Here is a 15,704-nt window from a genome sequence, read left to right on the forward strand (position 1 = left end):
TTGCTCGCGAAGTGAACGCAACCCTTCCCAGGCTCGAGGCCACGTGCCCTCTCAGGTGGTCCTCGTGCTCCATCACGTTCAGCTCAGCGGATCAGCTCAAGTGTGCGGCTACAGCCGGTGTCCTCCCAATGCTCCGTTCCCCAGTCATCAGCAATGTGCAAGTTACCAGGACCCTCATCGATGGCGGCGCTGGACTCAACGTTCTGTCCGTCGAGACGTTGAACGACCTCCAGGTGCCTCATGACCAGCTTCCGCCAACCAAGCCCTTCTCAGGAGTCACCGACGGCTCCACCACTCCGATAGGGCAGATTCGCCTCCCTGTCACTTTCGGGCAGCGCAAGAACTACCGCACCGAGCTCATCGACTTAGACGTTGCCCACATCCGCTTGCCGTACAATGCCATCCTCGGGTACCCGGCCCTAGCCAAGTTCATGGCAGTGACTCACCACGGCTACAACGTCCTCAATATGCCGGGAAGCGGCAGAGTTATCACAGTCCCTTGTGAAGAGAAAGATGCGGTGTGTTCCCTCCAGCGTGCCTTCCAGGCCGCCTTAGTCGAGAACCAGGACGGCAGAGGCATGGACCTCCCCGAGGCAGTCCCCAAGAAGAAGAAGACGACACCCAGCTCATGGCCTCAGGAGGCGGGCACCTCCGGAGGCGCCGTGTCAGGATTTGCGCCCATGCCAGGGGCGCCTCCTTCTGTCGCATAGGAAGGCGCACCCGGCGTCCTCCTCGGGCAGGGCTCGGGGGCTCTCACCTGGAGGGCCTCTGACCTTGCCAAACTCACGAGGGAGGCACTCGGGCACCACTTGGAGGCATGCTTCCTGGCACGTTTCCCGCAAGAAGGCATGAGACAAGGAGGACCAAACCCTCAGGAGTTCATCACCAAGGTCACTCAGGAGCTGCATGAATCAAGAATCATGCGCGGCAACCGCCGCCTACCTGGCGTAGCCCCCCATCCAGGCGAGGATGGCGGGCTGCGCGTCTGCATCGACTACCCAGGGCTCAGCCGAGTCGCGTCTCAGGAGCGCTTCTGGCCCTCGCGCGTGGGGCATTGCGAGGTCCCGCCTCACGGCTACGTTTGCATGCCCTTCGGCCTGCTGAACGCGGCCGCGGCGCGCCAGCACCTAATGCGGAGCATCCTGGAAGCTCAGGAGGACAGGCGCGCGGTCCTGGCGGAGATGGAGGCATTCCTTAGGGAACCGCCCGGGCCCCCAGAGCCTCCCGAGGCTTAAGGCTCCGGTAGCTCGTGAGGGTCAGCTTCTTCACCACGCATCATCAGCTACTCCAACACCCGCCCTGCAATAACACCAGGTGACATCTTTTCAAGTTTCGTTTCAGCTGGGAGCGCCCTCAGGGCTGCATCATTCCCAGGTCGCGTGGGTCCGTCCCTGCGGCGTGTATCCATTTTGCTTGTGTCTTTAGCTTACCTTGTAGGGGGCGCCCCTCGGGCTGCATCACTCCTAAGCTGCTCGGGCCGGACCCACCGGCGTGTATCTTTCCTGCATCTATGTAAGTTGGTTTGCTTCTCCTTTCTTAACCTGCCTTTCATAATCGCCTGCTCGATTGGCACCTACCTTTGGAACCGCTCACTCTAGCACGGCGCTTGTGCATGGGTCCGTCCCCGCAACGTCGACAAACCTGAGTGGTCGAGCTCTGGCCGCGGCAGCCCCGCAAAGCGCTACCTCGGCAGGCCCTCAGTGCCCTCGCCACTCCCTCGGAGCAACCAACCGCTGGCTGGCAACCGTGATGGCAGCCCTTGTTTCTCTTCGTGTTGGTTTGCAGGACCCACCTAAGGAGTAACGTTGGAGGCGTCGTGAGCTCTCTCTCTCTCCCAAGCGATCTGCTTGCACGTTAAAAGGGGGGCACCTGAGCATCGCGACTCACGGGCTCTTACTGGCTCTCCAGCCCTCACCCCCTGGCCTTAACCCACGGCATCGTGACCTGTCATACCAGCGGCGGCTGAGCTCGCTCGAGGGCCCGGACCTGAGGACGTAGAGCATGAAGGATAGCGCGGGGAAGAGAGGAGAGGCTCACGAAGGCCTGACCTAGCGACATCCCGGCTGTCGACGCGCAAGTCCGGCGTCTCACCAAGGAACGACTCCGAGCTCCCGAGATAAGTCACGCTCCTGGAAAAGCCAAATTGACGCTGCACCGAACCCTCACCTGTCGCAGCTCTGTCGCGGCGACGCTACCTTCCTTTCTCACCCAGCGGAGGCTGCTTGAGCGCTAAAGGGGACCTCCCGAGCATCGCGCCTCGGGGGCTCTTACTGGACCTCGGGCAGCTCACCTCCTGGCCTTGACCACGGCATCGCGACCTGGCATACCAGTGATGGCTGAAGCCTGCTTGGGGACTGGGACCTGTCAGCATAGAGCACCAAGCCCTCGCGAGGATAGAAAGGGGGGCCGAGCCGGGACAGGACAGGCATCTCGCACCGTTCCATAATAAGGATAATATTCACAAAAGGCACAACAGGCGCTTTACATACCCCCACGGGGTATTTTCTTGATTCCTCGCAGGGAACAAAAGATGCCAATCCTAGAGAATGCTAACTACTCGTGCCTCCACGGTCGACGCCATCATCAACAGTGGGCCGCCAAGCGCCAGCGCCAACCCCATCCAGATCAGCCACGCCAGCGGCCTGATGCAGCCGCTCTGCTTCGAGCGCGACGCGAGCTCGGGGGCTCGTAGCTGTCGTCGCTCGTCTCCGGGGTCGCCAGAAGCTCGGGAGAACCGCTGGATCCTCCGGCTTCTCCACTGCTACCAGAAGTGCTGCTGGGGAAGCGGTTGGCAGGCCTGGCCCTCGCCACATCGATGCTCCGGCCACCTCCCCGGGGCAGCACTCCAGTCGGCGGCCTTCAGTGTCGAGGTGGACCGCGAGGGCACCTCGCGTTCGGCAGACCCGGGCAATTTCGCCCCAGCCCCGGGTCATGAAGACCTTGCCCGGAGCGACAACCTCGACCTCCGCTCCGGTCGCAGGGGTACCGCAGTCGGCGTGCTGCAACCATAGCTCAAGAGGCCCCCTTGGCGGCATCACGGAGGCGAAGAAAGGAGGGAAGCGAATCCAAGAGCTCGGAGGCATGGCAGCGTGAAGAACGAGCTCGCGAGGGGAACCCTCGGCGTGAACTCCAGGGGCAACGACACGCACCGCCATGACTCGTCGGCGTCGTCAGCGGCGCGGGCGGTGTCGCTCGACGTTTTCTTCCCTAGGGCCCTCGGCCCGGGCGTACAATGGCAACGGAAACCCAGGCGGTGGCCGCTCATACCAAGGCCTCGACGTCTCCTGCCGCACGACCTCGTCGCGGCGGCCAGAGACCGGCCGCTTCTTAGGCGGGAGCAGGTCGGGACCCTCTAGGGGGGGTCTTTCCCTTCTCCTCCGCCGAGAACCGGTGAATCGGCGCCATTGGCAAGGAAGGAGGAAGAAGAAGGAGGACAGAAGCTAGGAGAGATGGACTGTTGGGGCTGTCGTCCATCCGTACTTATAGTCCGAGGGAGGCCAACCGTCGGCCTCCACGATCGCAGGTAATCATGACCAGTTTTTGCATGGAGGGACTCGTCGCATCGTGCAGTTTCCTAGGCAGCGTGGGGAAGTGGAGACGCCCACGTCCAATCAACCGCCACGCGGCGACCAAGGCCGCAGGCTTTTGGGGCCCGCGGCGCTTCGCACTTGCCCCTTCGCTTCTCCGCTAAGCCAAGTCCGTGCGCGCCTTGGGCCCGGGGGCTACTGTCGGCGTTCTGGGAACGGGGGTCCCCAGACTTGCCTGCCTGCGGCCTGCGGCGTGGCTCAAGCGGTGGCCCAGTACGGCCCATCTTCATCAACTCAAGGACAAGACCCTCGCGAGGGGCCAAGCCTCGCGGGGCGGACGATGCAAGGCCTCCTCAGGCGCGGCCTCACCAGGCAGGCTCGCGAGGAGGCGGAGAGATCAATGCAAGGGGTACCTCGCGAGGTGCTCATGACGTAAGCCATGACGATCAAGACCAGGCGGGCGCCAGGCGGGCGCCAGCCCGCGCAGTGTCCTCGTTTCCTCTTTGGTGCAAAGGGGGCAAGCGCAGGCGCGGAGTACCGAGGCATCAGGCAAAGGTTTCCCTATCGGTGCAACGAGACCAAGGTCAGCAGAGCGGCAGGACGGAGGTCACCGTGGAGCCCAAGACGGCGTCATCGCCAGTGCTTTTGGCAGCCGAAGACCACCTTTAGTCAGGATAGCTTGTACTAGCTGTCCCCCTTCAAAATGGCCGTTGTTGGCGCCCTTCCCGCTCAATATTTGGGAAGAGGACCAGGGCCTCTATAAATAGGGCTAGCCACCACAGAAGGAGGGGATCGAACCCTTCTGAAGTAGAACACCTCACCGGCTCAAGAACACCTCTCGCAAGGCTATTCTCCCCCTGTACTGTTCTTCATCAGCCCCTGAGGCAATCCACCACACCACACACTGGAGTAGGGTATTACACCACAACGGTGGCCCGAACCAGTATAAATCTCGTGTCCCTTGTGTTGTTCATCGTCTAGCTTAGATTCTTGCGAAGCGATCGAGCATGGATCGGTAGGGGGAAAAACTTCGCACGCACCCCAGTGTTCGAACCTTAAGGGTCTGCCGGAACCCATGACCCGACAGCTTACGCGAGTCTGGTTCTACCGACATGTCTCACACACAGGTGGCTGGCGGGTGTCAGTTTCTCCAACTTTAGTTGAATCGAGTGTGGCTACGCCCGGTCCTTGTTGAAGGTTAAAACAACACATACTTGACAAAAAATCGTTGTGGTTTTGATGCGTAGGTAAGAACGGTTCTTGCTCAGCCCGTAGCAGCCACGTAAAACTTGCAACAACAAAGTAGAGGACGTCTAACTTGTTTTTGCAGGGCATGTTGTGATGTGATATGGTCAAGACATGATGCTAAATTTTATTGTATGAGATGATCATGTTTTGTAACGGAGTTATCGGCAACTGGTAGGAGCCATATGGTTGTTGCTTTATTGTATGCAATGCAATCGCCCAGTAGTTGTTTTTACTTTATCACTAAGCGGTAGCAATAGTCGTAGAAACAATAGTTGGCGAAATGACAACGATGCTACGACGGGGATCAAGGTGTCGCGCTGGCGATTATGACGGTGCTTTGGAGATGGAGATCAACGGCACAAGACGATGATGGCCATATCATATCACTTATATTGATTGCATGGGATGTTTATCCTTTATGCATCTTATTTTGCTTAGTTCGACGGTAGCATCATAAGATGATCTCTCACTAAATTTCAAGGTACAAGTGTTCTCCCTAAGTATGCACCGTTGCAAAAGTTCGTCGTGCCGAGACACCACGTGATGATCGGGTGTGATAAGCTCTACGTTCACATACAACGGGTGCAAGCCAGTTTTGCACACACAGAATACTCGGGTTAAACTTGACGAGCCTAGCATAAGCAGATATGGCCTCAGAAAACTAAGAACAAAAGGTCGAGCGTGAATCATATAGTAGATATGATCAACATAGTGATGTTCACCATTGAAAACTACTCCATCTCACGTGTTGATCGGACATGGTTTAGTTGATTTGGATCACGTGATCACTTAGAAGATTAGAGGGATGTCTATCTAAGTGGGAGTTCTTTAGTAATATGATTAGTTGAACTTTAATTTATCATGAACTTAGTACCTGATAGTATTTTGCATGTCTATGTTATTGTAGATAGATGGCCCGTGCTGTTGTTCCGTTGAATTTTAATGCTTTCCTAGAGAAAGCTAAGTTGAAATATGATGGTAGCAGCTACACGGACTGGGTCCGTAACTTGAGGATTATCCTCATTGCTGCACAGAAGAATTACGTCCTGGAAGCACCGCTAGGTGCAAGACCCGCTGCAGGAGCAACACCAGACATTGTGAACGTCTGGCAGAGCAAAGCTGATGACTACTCGATAGTTCAGTGTGCCATGCTTTACGGCTTAGAACCGGGACTTCAACGACGTTTTGAACATCATGGAGCATATGAGATGTTCCAGGAGTTGAAGTTAATATTTCAAGGAAATGCCCGGACTGAGAGATATGAAGTCTCCAATAAGTTCTACAGCTGCAAGATGGAGGAGAATAGTTTTGTCAGTGAGCATATACTCAAAACATCTGGGTATAACAATCACTTGATTCAACTAGGAGTTAATCTTCCTGATGATAGTGTCATTGATAGAATTCTTCAATCACTGCTCAAATGATGGTTAACACGACCATTAGTTTCAAGAAAAAGGGCAAAGGGAAGAAGGGGAACTTCAAGAAGAATAGCAAGCAAGTTGCTGCTCAAGTGAAGAAGCCCAAGTCTGGACCTAAGCCTGAGACTGAGTGCTTCTACTGCAAAGGGACTGGTCACTGGAAGCGGAACTGCCCCAAGTATTTGGCGGATAAGAAGGATGGCAAGGTGAACAAAGGTATATGTGATATACATGTTATTGATGTGTACCTTACTAATGCTCGTAGTAGCACCTGAGTATTTGATACTAGTTCTGTTGCTAATATTTGCAACTCGAAACAGGGACTACGGATTAAGCGAAGATTGGCTAAGGACGAGGTGACAATGCGCGTGGGAAATGGTTCCAAAGTCGATGTGATCGCCGTCGGCACGCTACCTTGAAAGTGCAACTATCCCTGGGTGGTTTTGGTAATTCCTAACAACATATAGCTCATTGAGCTAATGCTATTTCAAGATAAATATTTCAGGAAAGCTCAATGTTTGGCATGGCATGGATGAGAAACGTGGACCCCTCAAAATGCTAAGGACAAAAGGATTGGCTCAAGCTCAAAGCACAAGACTCTACAGTTTTCATTTTAGTGATCGAAGATCACATTGAGTCCATAGGAAAAGCCAATACTATCAAGAGGGGGTGAGGTGTTGCTTAATGAGTCTCTTGGTCAAAGTGCTTAGTGATATGCTCCAAAAACCCTCAACTACTTTCTCACATCCTCATATGTCCCAAACCAAAAATCAAACTCGGCCCCACCGAAACTTTCTATCCGGCGCCACTGAGTTTAGTTGACATAGCCACTGCCAGAAACCCTAGTCTTTTCGGTCTTACCGATAGGGATCTCGGTCTCACCGAGATGGGATTGTAATCTCTCTGTTTCCCTTCGTAACGTTTCGGTCAAACCGAGATGAGCGATTGGTCCCACCAAGATTGCAATGCAAACTCTCTGTTTCCCTTTCATAACGTTTTGGTCCAACCGAGATGAGCGAATCGGTCCCACCGAGCTTGCCTGACCAACTCTGTGTTTGTCTATTACCAAAATCGGTCTCACCGAGTTTGTGTAATTGGTCTCACCGAGATTATGTTATGCCCTAACCCTAACGATATCGGTCCCACCGATTTGACATGTCGGTCCCACCGAAATGCCTAACGGTCACATTATGAACTAAATCGGTCCGACCGAGTTTTCTGATTCTGTCCCACCGAGTTTGGTAAATTGTGTGTAACGGTTAGATTTTGTGTGGAGGCTATATACATTTTCTACATTTTCCACCCACTCTTCATTTGTGGAGAGATCCATCAGAACATGCCTACACTTGCAACATACATTTTCTGAGAGAGAACCACCTACACTTGTGTTGAGGTCAAGATATTCCATTCCTACCACATAAATCTTGATCTCTAGCCTTCCCCAAGTTGCTTTCCACTCAAATCTTCTTTCCACCAAATCCAAATCCTGTGAGAGAGAGTTGAGTGTTGGGGAGACTATCATTTGAAGCACAAGAGCAAGGAGTTCATCATCAATACACCATTTATTACCTTTTGGAGAGTGGTGTCTCCTAGATTGGTTAGGTGTCACTTGGGAGCCTCCGTCAAGATTGTGGAGTTGAACCAAGGAGTTTGTAAGGGCAAGGAGATCGCCTACTTCGTGAAGATCTACCCGAGTGAGGCAAGTCCTTCGTGGGCGATGGCCATGGTGGGATAGACAAGGTTGCTTCTTCATGGACCCTTCATGGGTGGAGCCCTCCGTGGACTCGCGCAACCGTTACCCTTCATGGGTTGAAGTCTCCATCAACGTGGATGTACGATAGCACCACCTATCGGAACCACGGATAAAAAATCTCGGTGTCAACATTGCGTTTGCTTCCGCAAACTCCTCCCTTTACCTTCATATGCAATTGTTTTACATTCCGCTGCTATACTCTTAGAATTGCATGTGTAGGTTGTTTGCTTGACTTGTGCTAAGTTGCTAAAATCTGCCAAGAACTAAAATTGGGAAAAGGCTAGATTTATTTGGTCAAGTAGTCTGATCACCCCCCCTCTAGACATACTTTCGATCCTACAAGTGGTATCAGAGCTTTGGTCTCCATTTGCTTTGATTTCCATAGCTTTTGGTGGTCATAGCCTTGGTTTCACAACCTAGGAGAGTATGGCGTCTAGCGAGGGAAATTATCACCATAGAGGTCCTTACTTTGATGGTACAAATTTTGCTAGTTGGAAGCATAAGATGAAAATGCATATTCTTGGACATAACCCCGCCGTTTGGGCTATTGTGTGTATTGGCTTGCAAGGTGAATTCTTTGATGGGAGAGAACCGAACCGTGAAGCTACCGCGGAAGAGTTGAAGATGCTGCAATACAATGCTCAAGCTTGTGATATTCTCTTCAACGGATTGTGCCCCGAAGAATTCAACAAAATCAGCTGTCTTGAGAATGCAAAGGAAATTTGGGATACTTTGATTGATATGCACGTAGGTACCGACTCCGTCAAGGAATCCAAATTGGATGTGCTTCAAAGTCAACTTGACAAGTTCAAAATGAAGGATGGTGAAGGCATCGCTGAAATGTACTCTAGGCTTGCTCTCATCACAAATGAGATTGCCGGCTTAGGAAGTGAAGAGATGACCGATAAATTCATCATCAAGAAGATCCTAAGAGCCTTGGATGGAAAATATGATACCGTGTGCACATTGATCCAAATGATGCCCAATTACAATGATCTCAAGCCAACGGAAGTCATTGGAAGAATTATTGCTCATGATATGTCACTCAAAGATAAGGAAGAGCTCCACAACAAGTCAAGTGGTGCTTACAAAGCCTCATGTGAAGCTCCCACATCATCAAGTGAGAAACAAATCTTCAATGAAGAATTGAGGCTAATGGTGAAGAACTTCAACAAGTTCTACAAGAGTAGAAGCAAGGAAAGAAGTTCCAAGTCAAGGTCCTACAATGACAAAAGATCTTCTAGTCGTGAGCGTAATTGCTCCAATTGTGGAAGACTCAGACACTATTCCAATGAGTGTACGGCTCCCTACAAAAGAAGAGAAGATTCTCCAAAAAGAAGGAGTAGAAGAGAAGAATCACCATCAAGAGAAAGAAGGAGTAGAGATGATCGTTATGAACGAAGACCCTCTCGGAGAAGCAAGGATTCGGGAAGAAAGGATAAGTCATCAAGGAGCTACACAAAAGAAGACATCAAGCTCATATTGGTGAATGGGTATCCGGCTCCGACTCCGACAATCACTCCGAAAGAAGTTATCACTCGGACTCCGAATATACTCAAGATGAATGTGTTGCCGGACTAGCACTTGTTACAACCAACTCCTATGACATATTTGACTCACCAAATGAAGGAATTGGGAGATGCCTCATGGCTAAAGGTCCAAAGGTAACACACCCCGAGTATGTTGATTTCAATAGTGATGAAGATGATTTGCTAGGAGATGATGATTTACTTGTTGACAACTCTAGTTATGAAAACTATGATGAATTTGCTATTAATGATGCTAATCAAGATAAAACGAATGACGATGATAAGAAGGAGATTGAGTGTTTAACTAAAGAACTAAACACTCTTAGGTTAGCTCATGAAACTACCTTGGAAGATCATCGAGAACTTTAAAAGACTCACGAGAAGCTACGCTTTGAAAAGCTTAACCTTGAGCAAGAGCATGAGTTTTTAAAGGCAATCAATGATGATCTTCGCAAGAAAAGTTCTTCTTACATTGCCAAGCGTTTACTCTTGTCTACTTACATGCCACAAGTTAAATCTAACAACAGGAACAAGAAATATTCTTCATCTAGTAGTAACAACAATCATGCTAAATCCAATGTTGTTGCTTCTAGTAGTTCTCTTGATTCCACTAATGATTCTCTTAGCCAAGTTACACTTGAGCAAGAAAATAGCTTATTGAAGGGAATTATAGAGAAAGGTGTTTACAAGAGCCTTGCCGGAAGTAAGCAGTTCGAGGAGATTGTATGCAAGCAAGGAAGGCACCGGAAGAATCAAGGTGTTGGTTTTGAACGAAAGTTCAATGCCAATGGAGTTGAGTGGGAAGAAGATCAATACCCCAAGACGAAGTTTGTTCCTCAACAAGAGAAGTACGATCCTACTTCTTTCAAAGGAACACAAGCTCAAGATGATCTTCCACCACAAGACCACAAGCAAAAAGGAAAGGACAAGCTTCAAGAGGAGATTGATGCATTTGAAGAAGCTCATAAGGCCTTGGTCAAGTGGGTTCCCAAGACTACATCAAGTTCTACTTCATCAAGTACGACTACAACTCCAAGGATTCCCATCAAGATGGTGTGGATCCCTAAGAAGAAGAACTAGAGAGTTCTTGAGGGTGACTCCGCCAACATACTTCACTCTTATCATTTTGGCAAGGACAAGTGCAAACAACTTCCATATCTTGCACTAGTCCAAGGAGTCACAAACCCTCTTGTTGGTAAGACGAGGAACAAGGTAACCTAATGCTTTCATGGAAAACACCTTGTGTATACATCACTCTATGCCTATGGATATCTTTGCTTGTTCCTTGTGGGACTAACCCGTGTAGGTATTGAAAGTGCAACTCACTCCAATGGATTGCTCTGAATGATCTACATCAACATTGAGCATCCACATCTTCAACACCTACATGAAGTCATTTTCGACAAAACCCAAGGTTAGTTCATCCCTCTTAAGGGGGATATCACATCTAGGGGGAGCATTACTCTAAGAATTGAGCTAAAGCAAATCTAATGGTGTGAGCACAACAATGCTTTATGTAAAAGTGGTAACCCCACTTGTGCTTAAACGATGAGTATGACCTATGATCAAATGTTCTCATTTGACTCCTAAGTCAATATACTCATATATAGATGACCTAGTCATCACCAATTTCTTAATAGATGCTAGAGTGTTTGTGCATGCTTTGTCACATATTTCATTTGTCATTTTATTGTGTGAGCATGTTGGATGCATATTTTACTCATTCGAGGACATCCATTTGTTGCTTTGATTGTTTGCCTTTTTCTCTTTTGCCAAATGGATGGACAAGAATGCCTAAGAACTCCCTCTAGCTATCTATGCTTTCCTCGTCTCAAACTCTATTCATGCTACATCACAAAGTTTGATCAAGTCAGATTCGAACCACTCTGTGTGAGGAGCACTCGGAGTCCCTGATTCGTCATAGACTTAAACTTCCAAAACCTCTTTGTGTATTTTGGTTTGACCGATTCATCCTTTTCGGTCATATCGAGATCACTAAGTTGATCTAGGTTTTCAATCTCAGTGCAACCGATTAGAACCTTTCGGTCACACCGAGTTGCAGTAACTGCCTGCAGTTTTGCATCTCGGTGCCACCGAGTTGTTCCACTCAGTCACACCGACAGGGTCAGGTTATATATACTGACGGGTCAAAATTTTGGAAATTTTTCCGAAACCCTTCACCCGCGCGTAACCTGCTCTGCCTCTTCGGGTTTCCGGATCGTCTTCTCGCCGCCAGCGACCTCCCGGCGCTGGTCTCCGCCGCTGTCAACGGCAATCTGCTCCGCCGTTGCTGCCGTAGCGAACACTCGCCGCTCTAGGGTAAGTGTTCGACCCCTTGTGCTGTCTTTTTCACTCCGATTCCTAGCACAAGGACAATGCCATGTTTCTTGCCACGATTGAGATTGATCCATCCTGCTAAAACTTCCTTAGGTCTATATTGATTCGAAAATTTTAGGGTTAGCTCTCCGCAGAACTCATCTCGGACCGACCAAACTGTAGAAATCGGTCTCACCGATTCGGCCTTGGCCATTGCACATGCGCCTTTCGGTCTGACCGAAACGTGCAAATCGGTGTGACCAAGTTCAAGATTCTGTGAAACCCTAGCAATCTCGGTGCCACCGAACTGTGACTCGGCCCAACCGAGTTCACTAGTTTAGGTTCCAAGTGTTGCTTCGATATCACCGAGTTTGTCAATTCGGTAGCTCCGAGATCACTTCTGTAGAGAACTAAAACTAAGCTTTTTGACTCAATTGTTTTGCAAAACCTCTGTACTTTGTGATGCTCATCTACTCTACCTCATCTACAACCTATTCACAGCGTCTACTGACAGTTTGCCTGAAGATGTCTGATCAAAGTGACAGTCAGAACAAGTCAGAGGAACAAGTTCAGTTGAGTGAGGGCACTAGTCCCTCCAGCAACTATGATGAGGGCAGCAGGAGCACACCTAGTAACTTGCCAAAGGCAGCTACCAGGACAAGGAGGAAGAGAACCTCAGATTCTGAGGATGAGGATTATGTGGCTGTTGAGGATGAGGCCACTTCAAGGAAAAATGTGCTGAAAAAGGAGTATGGCACAACTGCTGCAAGTAAGCCTGGAATGAAAACAAAGGCTCCAGCAAGAAGAGTTCCAATGTCAAAAGCCAGAGCTTCAACAATTGAAGCCTCAAAGTCAACAATGGAGTCCACCCTTGAACCCAAGGAACTGGAGATGGCAAGAAAAGAAAGGAAAGGGTCAATAAGACCATTGCCAGAGTTATTGGCAAGCCATCAATGATGAGAGATGATGAAGAAGAGGAAGAGGATGCTGCACCAGCACCCAAAGCTCAGAAACTCATGGGAGATGCAATTAGATCAGGGGTTGCTCCATCTAAGCCCAAAGCTGCTGCTCCAGCTCAAAAGCCTAAACCTAAGAGGAACACCAAAAGTATTCCAGCTGAGGAGAAGAACAAGGCCCCAGTGCCTGAAGCTGAAGAAGAAGAAGAAGATGATTCACTTGTTTTGAGAAAGTTGAAGCCCAAGATCCCTGACCGCAATGATGCACATCTTGTTGCAGAAAATATGAAGATCAGGAAGGATTCAGGACTGAGATTGTGGAGACAGTCTGATCCATATGCTATCAGGAGAAGAACTGCTATTGACCAAAGGTTTCACACTAAGGAACATCAAGACTTTTATGAGTCAATTTTGCTTGACAAGAAGCCTATTGTCTGTGACATGAGATGGGTTGACTGGGAGTGCATCAAGGAGAATAAAGATCACTATCCAGGTGTATATGACAGCTTCAAAGCATGTGGAGTTGATACATTTGTTGCCCAGAAGCTCACCAAGTGGAATGATGAGCTGATCATGCAGTTTTAGTCCACTGCCCACTTCTACCCAGATGGGAAGATCATCTGGATGTCAAAAGGTACTAGGTACCAATCCTCTGTGGATGAATGGGCTCAGTTGACAATGCCCCAGAAGAAAATGAAGATGACTTGGATGTTTATGCTGAGAAGAAGAAAGATCATAACACTATGGCACACATGTACAGAGAGATCCCAGATGATGCTTTGCAGACTCATAAGTTTGGATCTGTCCACTTCTTGTTGTCTGGTTTGCCTACCATCAACTGGATCCTAAGGCACACATTACTACCCAAGTCAGGTGATCACAAGATGATCAGAGGACATGCTATCAATTTGCTACATTTGTTTGATGTGCCTCAAAAGTTTAAAGTCATGAGTCTGATTGTGGAGATAATCAAAAGGACAGCAGCTGATCAGAAGAGATCTTGTGGGTATGCCCCACAAATTCAGGAGCTCATCAACTCCAAGATGGGCACATGCAAATTTCTATTGGATAAGGAGCACCTGCCCATCTACCCTGAATTTGAAGACAACACTGTTGTCATGAATGAGAATGAACCATCATCAGCTCAAGCACATGAGAAGGGAGAGAAGGCAAGGGCAGAGAAAGCTGCAAAGATGCCAACTGCTGAAGAGGCATCCCAAGTGTTCTTGAAGAGTAAGCAAGACCAGCTTGCATATCTGATCCAATCCACTTTGAGGATTGAGAAGGGCTTGGCCACCCTGACTCAAAACCAGGAGAGCTTGGAGAGGATTATTGAGTAGAAATTCTATGATCTTGATGTCAAGGTAACTGAGATCCAAACTGCAGTTGAGCAGCTTCAGGAGGAAGTGGAGGATAAGAAGGGCAAGTCTACTACAGATGCTTTCACTAGAGTGCCCAGGAGTCATAGATCTGCTGCAGTGCCTGTTCCAGACACATGAGCTACTACATCTGCACCAGCAGCCACAGCTTCAGTACCACCAGCTCCAGCAGCCACTCCACCAGCTCCGGCTACATCAATAGATGCCTTCGTCCTTGGAGCTCTCTCTGCACCACCTCCCGAAGAACAAGCCTGAGAGTCGTTTAGCACTATGCATTTTTTGAACTTTTTGGTAACTTGTTGCCAAAGGGGGAGAAAATGTATAGATCATAGGCTTTGAGAGAGAGTGTTGCTTTTTATCTCTCTTGTTTTTGGTTGAACTTCTTGATTGTGTGCTTGTGTGAGATACTTTATGTCCTTGTGAGATACTTGTTCGATCATGTGTTTGATCATATGCTACCCTTAATGCTTGTTGGATGATATTATCTCTTATATCCTTATATGATCATTCACTTGCTTGGTGACGAGTGCATGCTTTTAACTTCTATCATTTTGAGCGCACCACCAAGATGTATGTGACATGAAAGAGTAACCCATGATCCTAATCGATTGTGCATTTGCATTCAAAATCAAATTTTAAATAATGCACAAATTTAGGGGGAGCTCTTGCTTATCACATACTTCTCAAAGCGACGATGTTTTTCAAATCTTATTATAATTTGTCGAAGCTTTGATCTATATGTTGTCATCAATTACCAAAAAGGGGGAGATTGAAAGTGCAACTATCCCTGGGTGGTTTTGGTAATCCTAACAACATATAGCTCATTGAGCTAATGCTATTTCAAGATAAATATTTCAGGAAAGCTCAATGTTTGGCATGGCATGGATGAGAAACGTGGACCCCTCAAAATGCTAAGGACAAAAGGATTGGCTCAAGCTCATCCAAGATCACATTGAGGCCATAGGAAAAGCCAATACTATCAAGAGGGGGTGAGGTGTTGCTTAATGAGTTTCTTGCTCAAAGTGCTTAGTGATATGCTCCAAAAACCCTCAACTACTTTCTCACATCCACAAATGTCCCAAACCAAAAATCAAACTCGGCCCCACCAAAACTTTCTATCCGGCGCCATCGAGTTCAGTTGACATAGCCACTGCCAGAAACCCTAGTCTTTTCAGTCTTACCGATAGGGATCTCGGTCTCACCGAGATGGGATTGTATTCTCTCTATTTCCCTTCGTAACGTTTCGGTCAAACCAAGGTGAGCGATCGGTCCCACCGAGATTGCAATGCAAACTCTCTGTTTCCCTTTCGTAACATTTTGGTCCAACCGAGATGAGCGAATCGGTCCCACCGAGCTTGCCTGACCAACTCTGTGTTTGTCTATTACCAAAATCGGTCTCACCGAGTTTGTGTAATCGGTCTCACCGAGATTACGTTATGCCCTAACCCTAACGATATTGGTCCCACCGAGTTGACATGTCGGTCCCACCGAAATGCCTAACGGTCACATTATGAACTAAATCGGTCTGACCGAGTTTTCTGATTCGGTCCCACCAAGTTTGGTAAATTGTGTGTAACG

The sequence above is a fragment of the Triticum aestivum genome, chromosome 5D (genome assembly GCF_018294505.1).
Source record: "Triticum aestivum cultivar Chinese Spring chromosome 5D, IWGSC CS RefSeq v2.1, whole genome shotgun sequence".
Classification (NCBI taxonomy): domain Eukaryota; kingdom Viridiplantae; phylum Streptophyta; class Magnoliopsida; order Poales; family Poaceae; genus Triticum; species Triticum aestivum.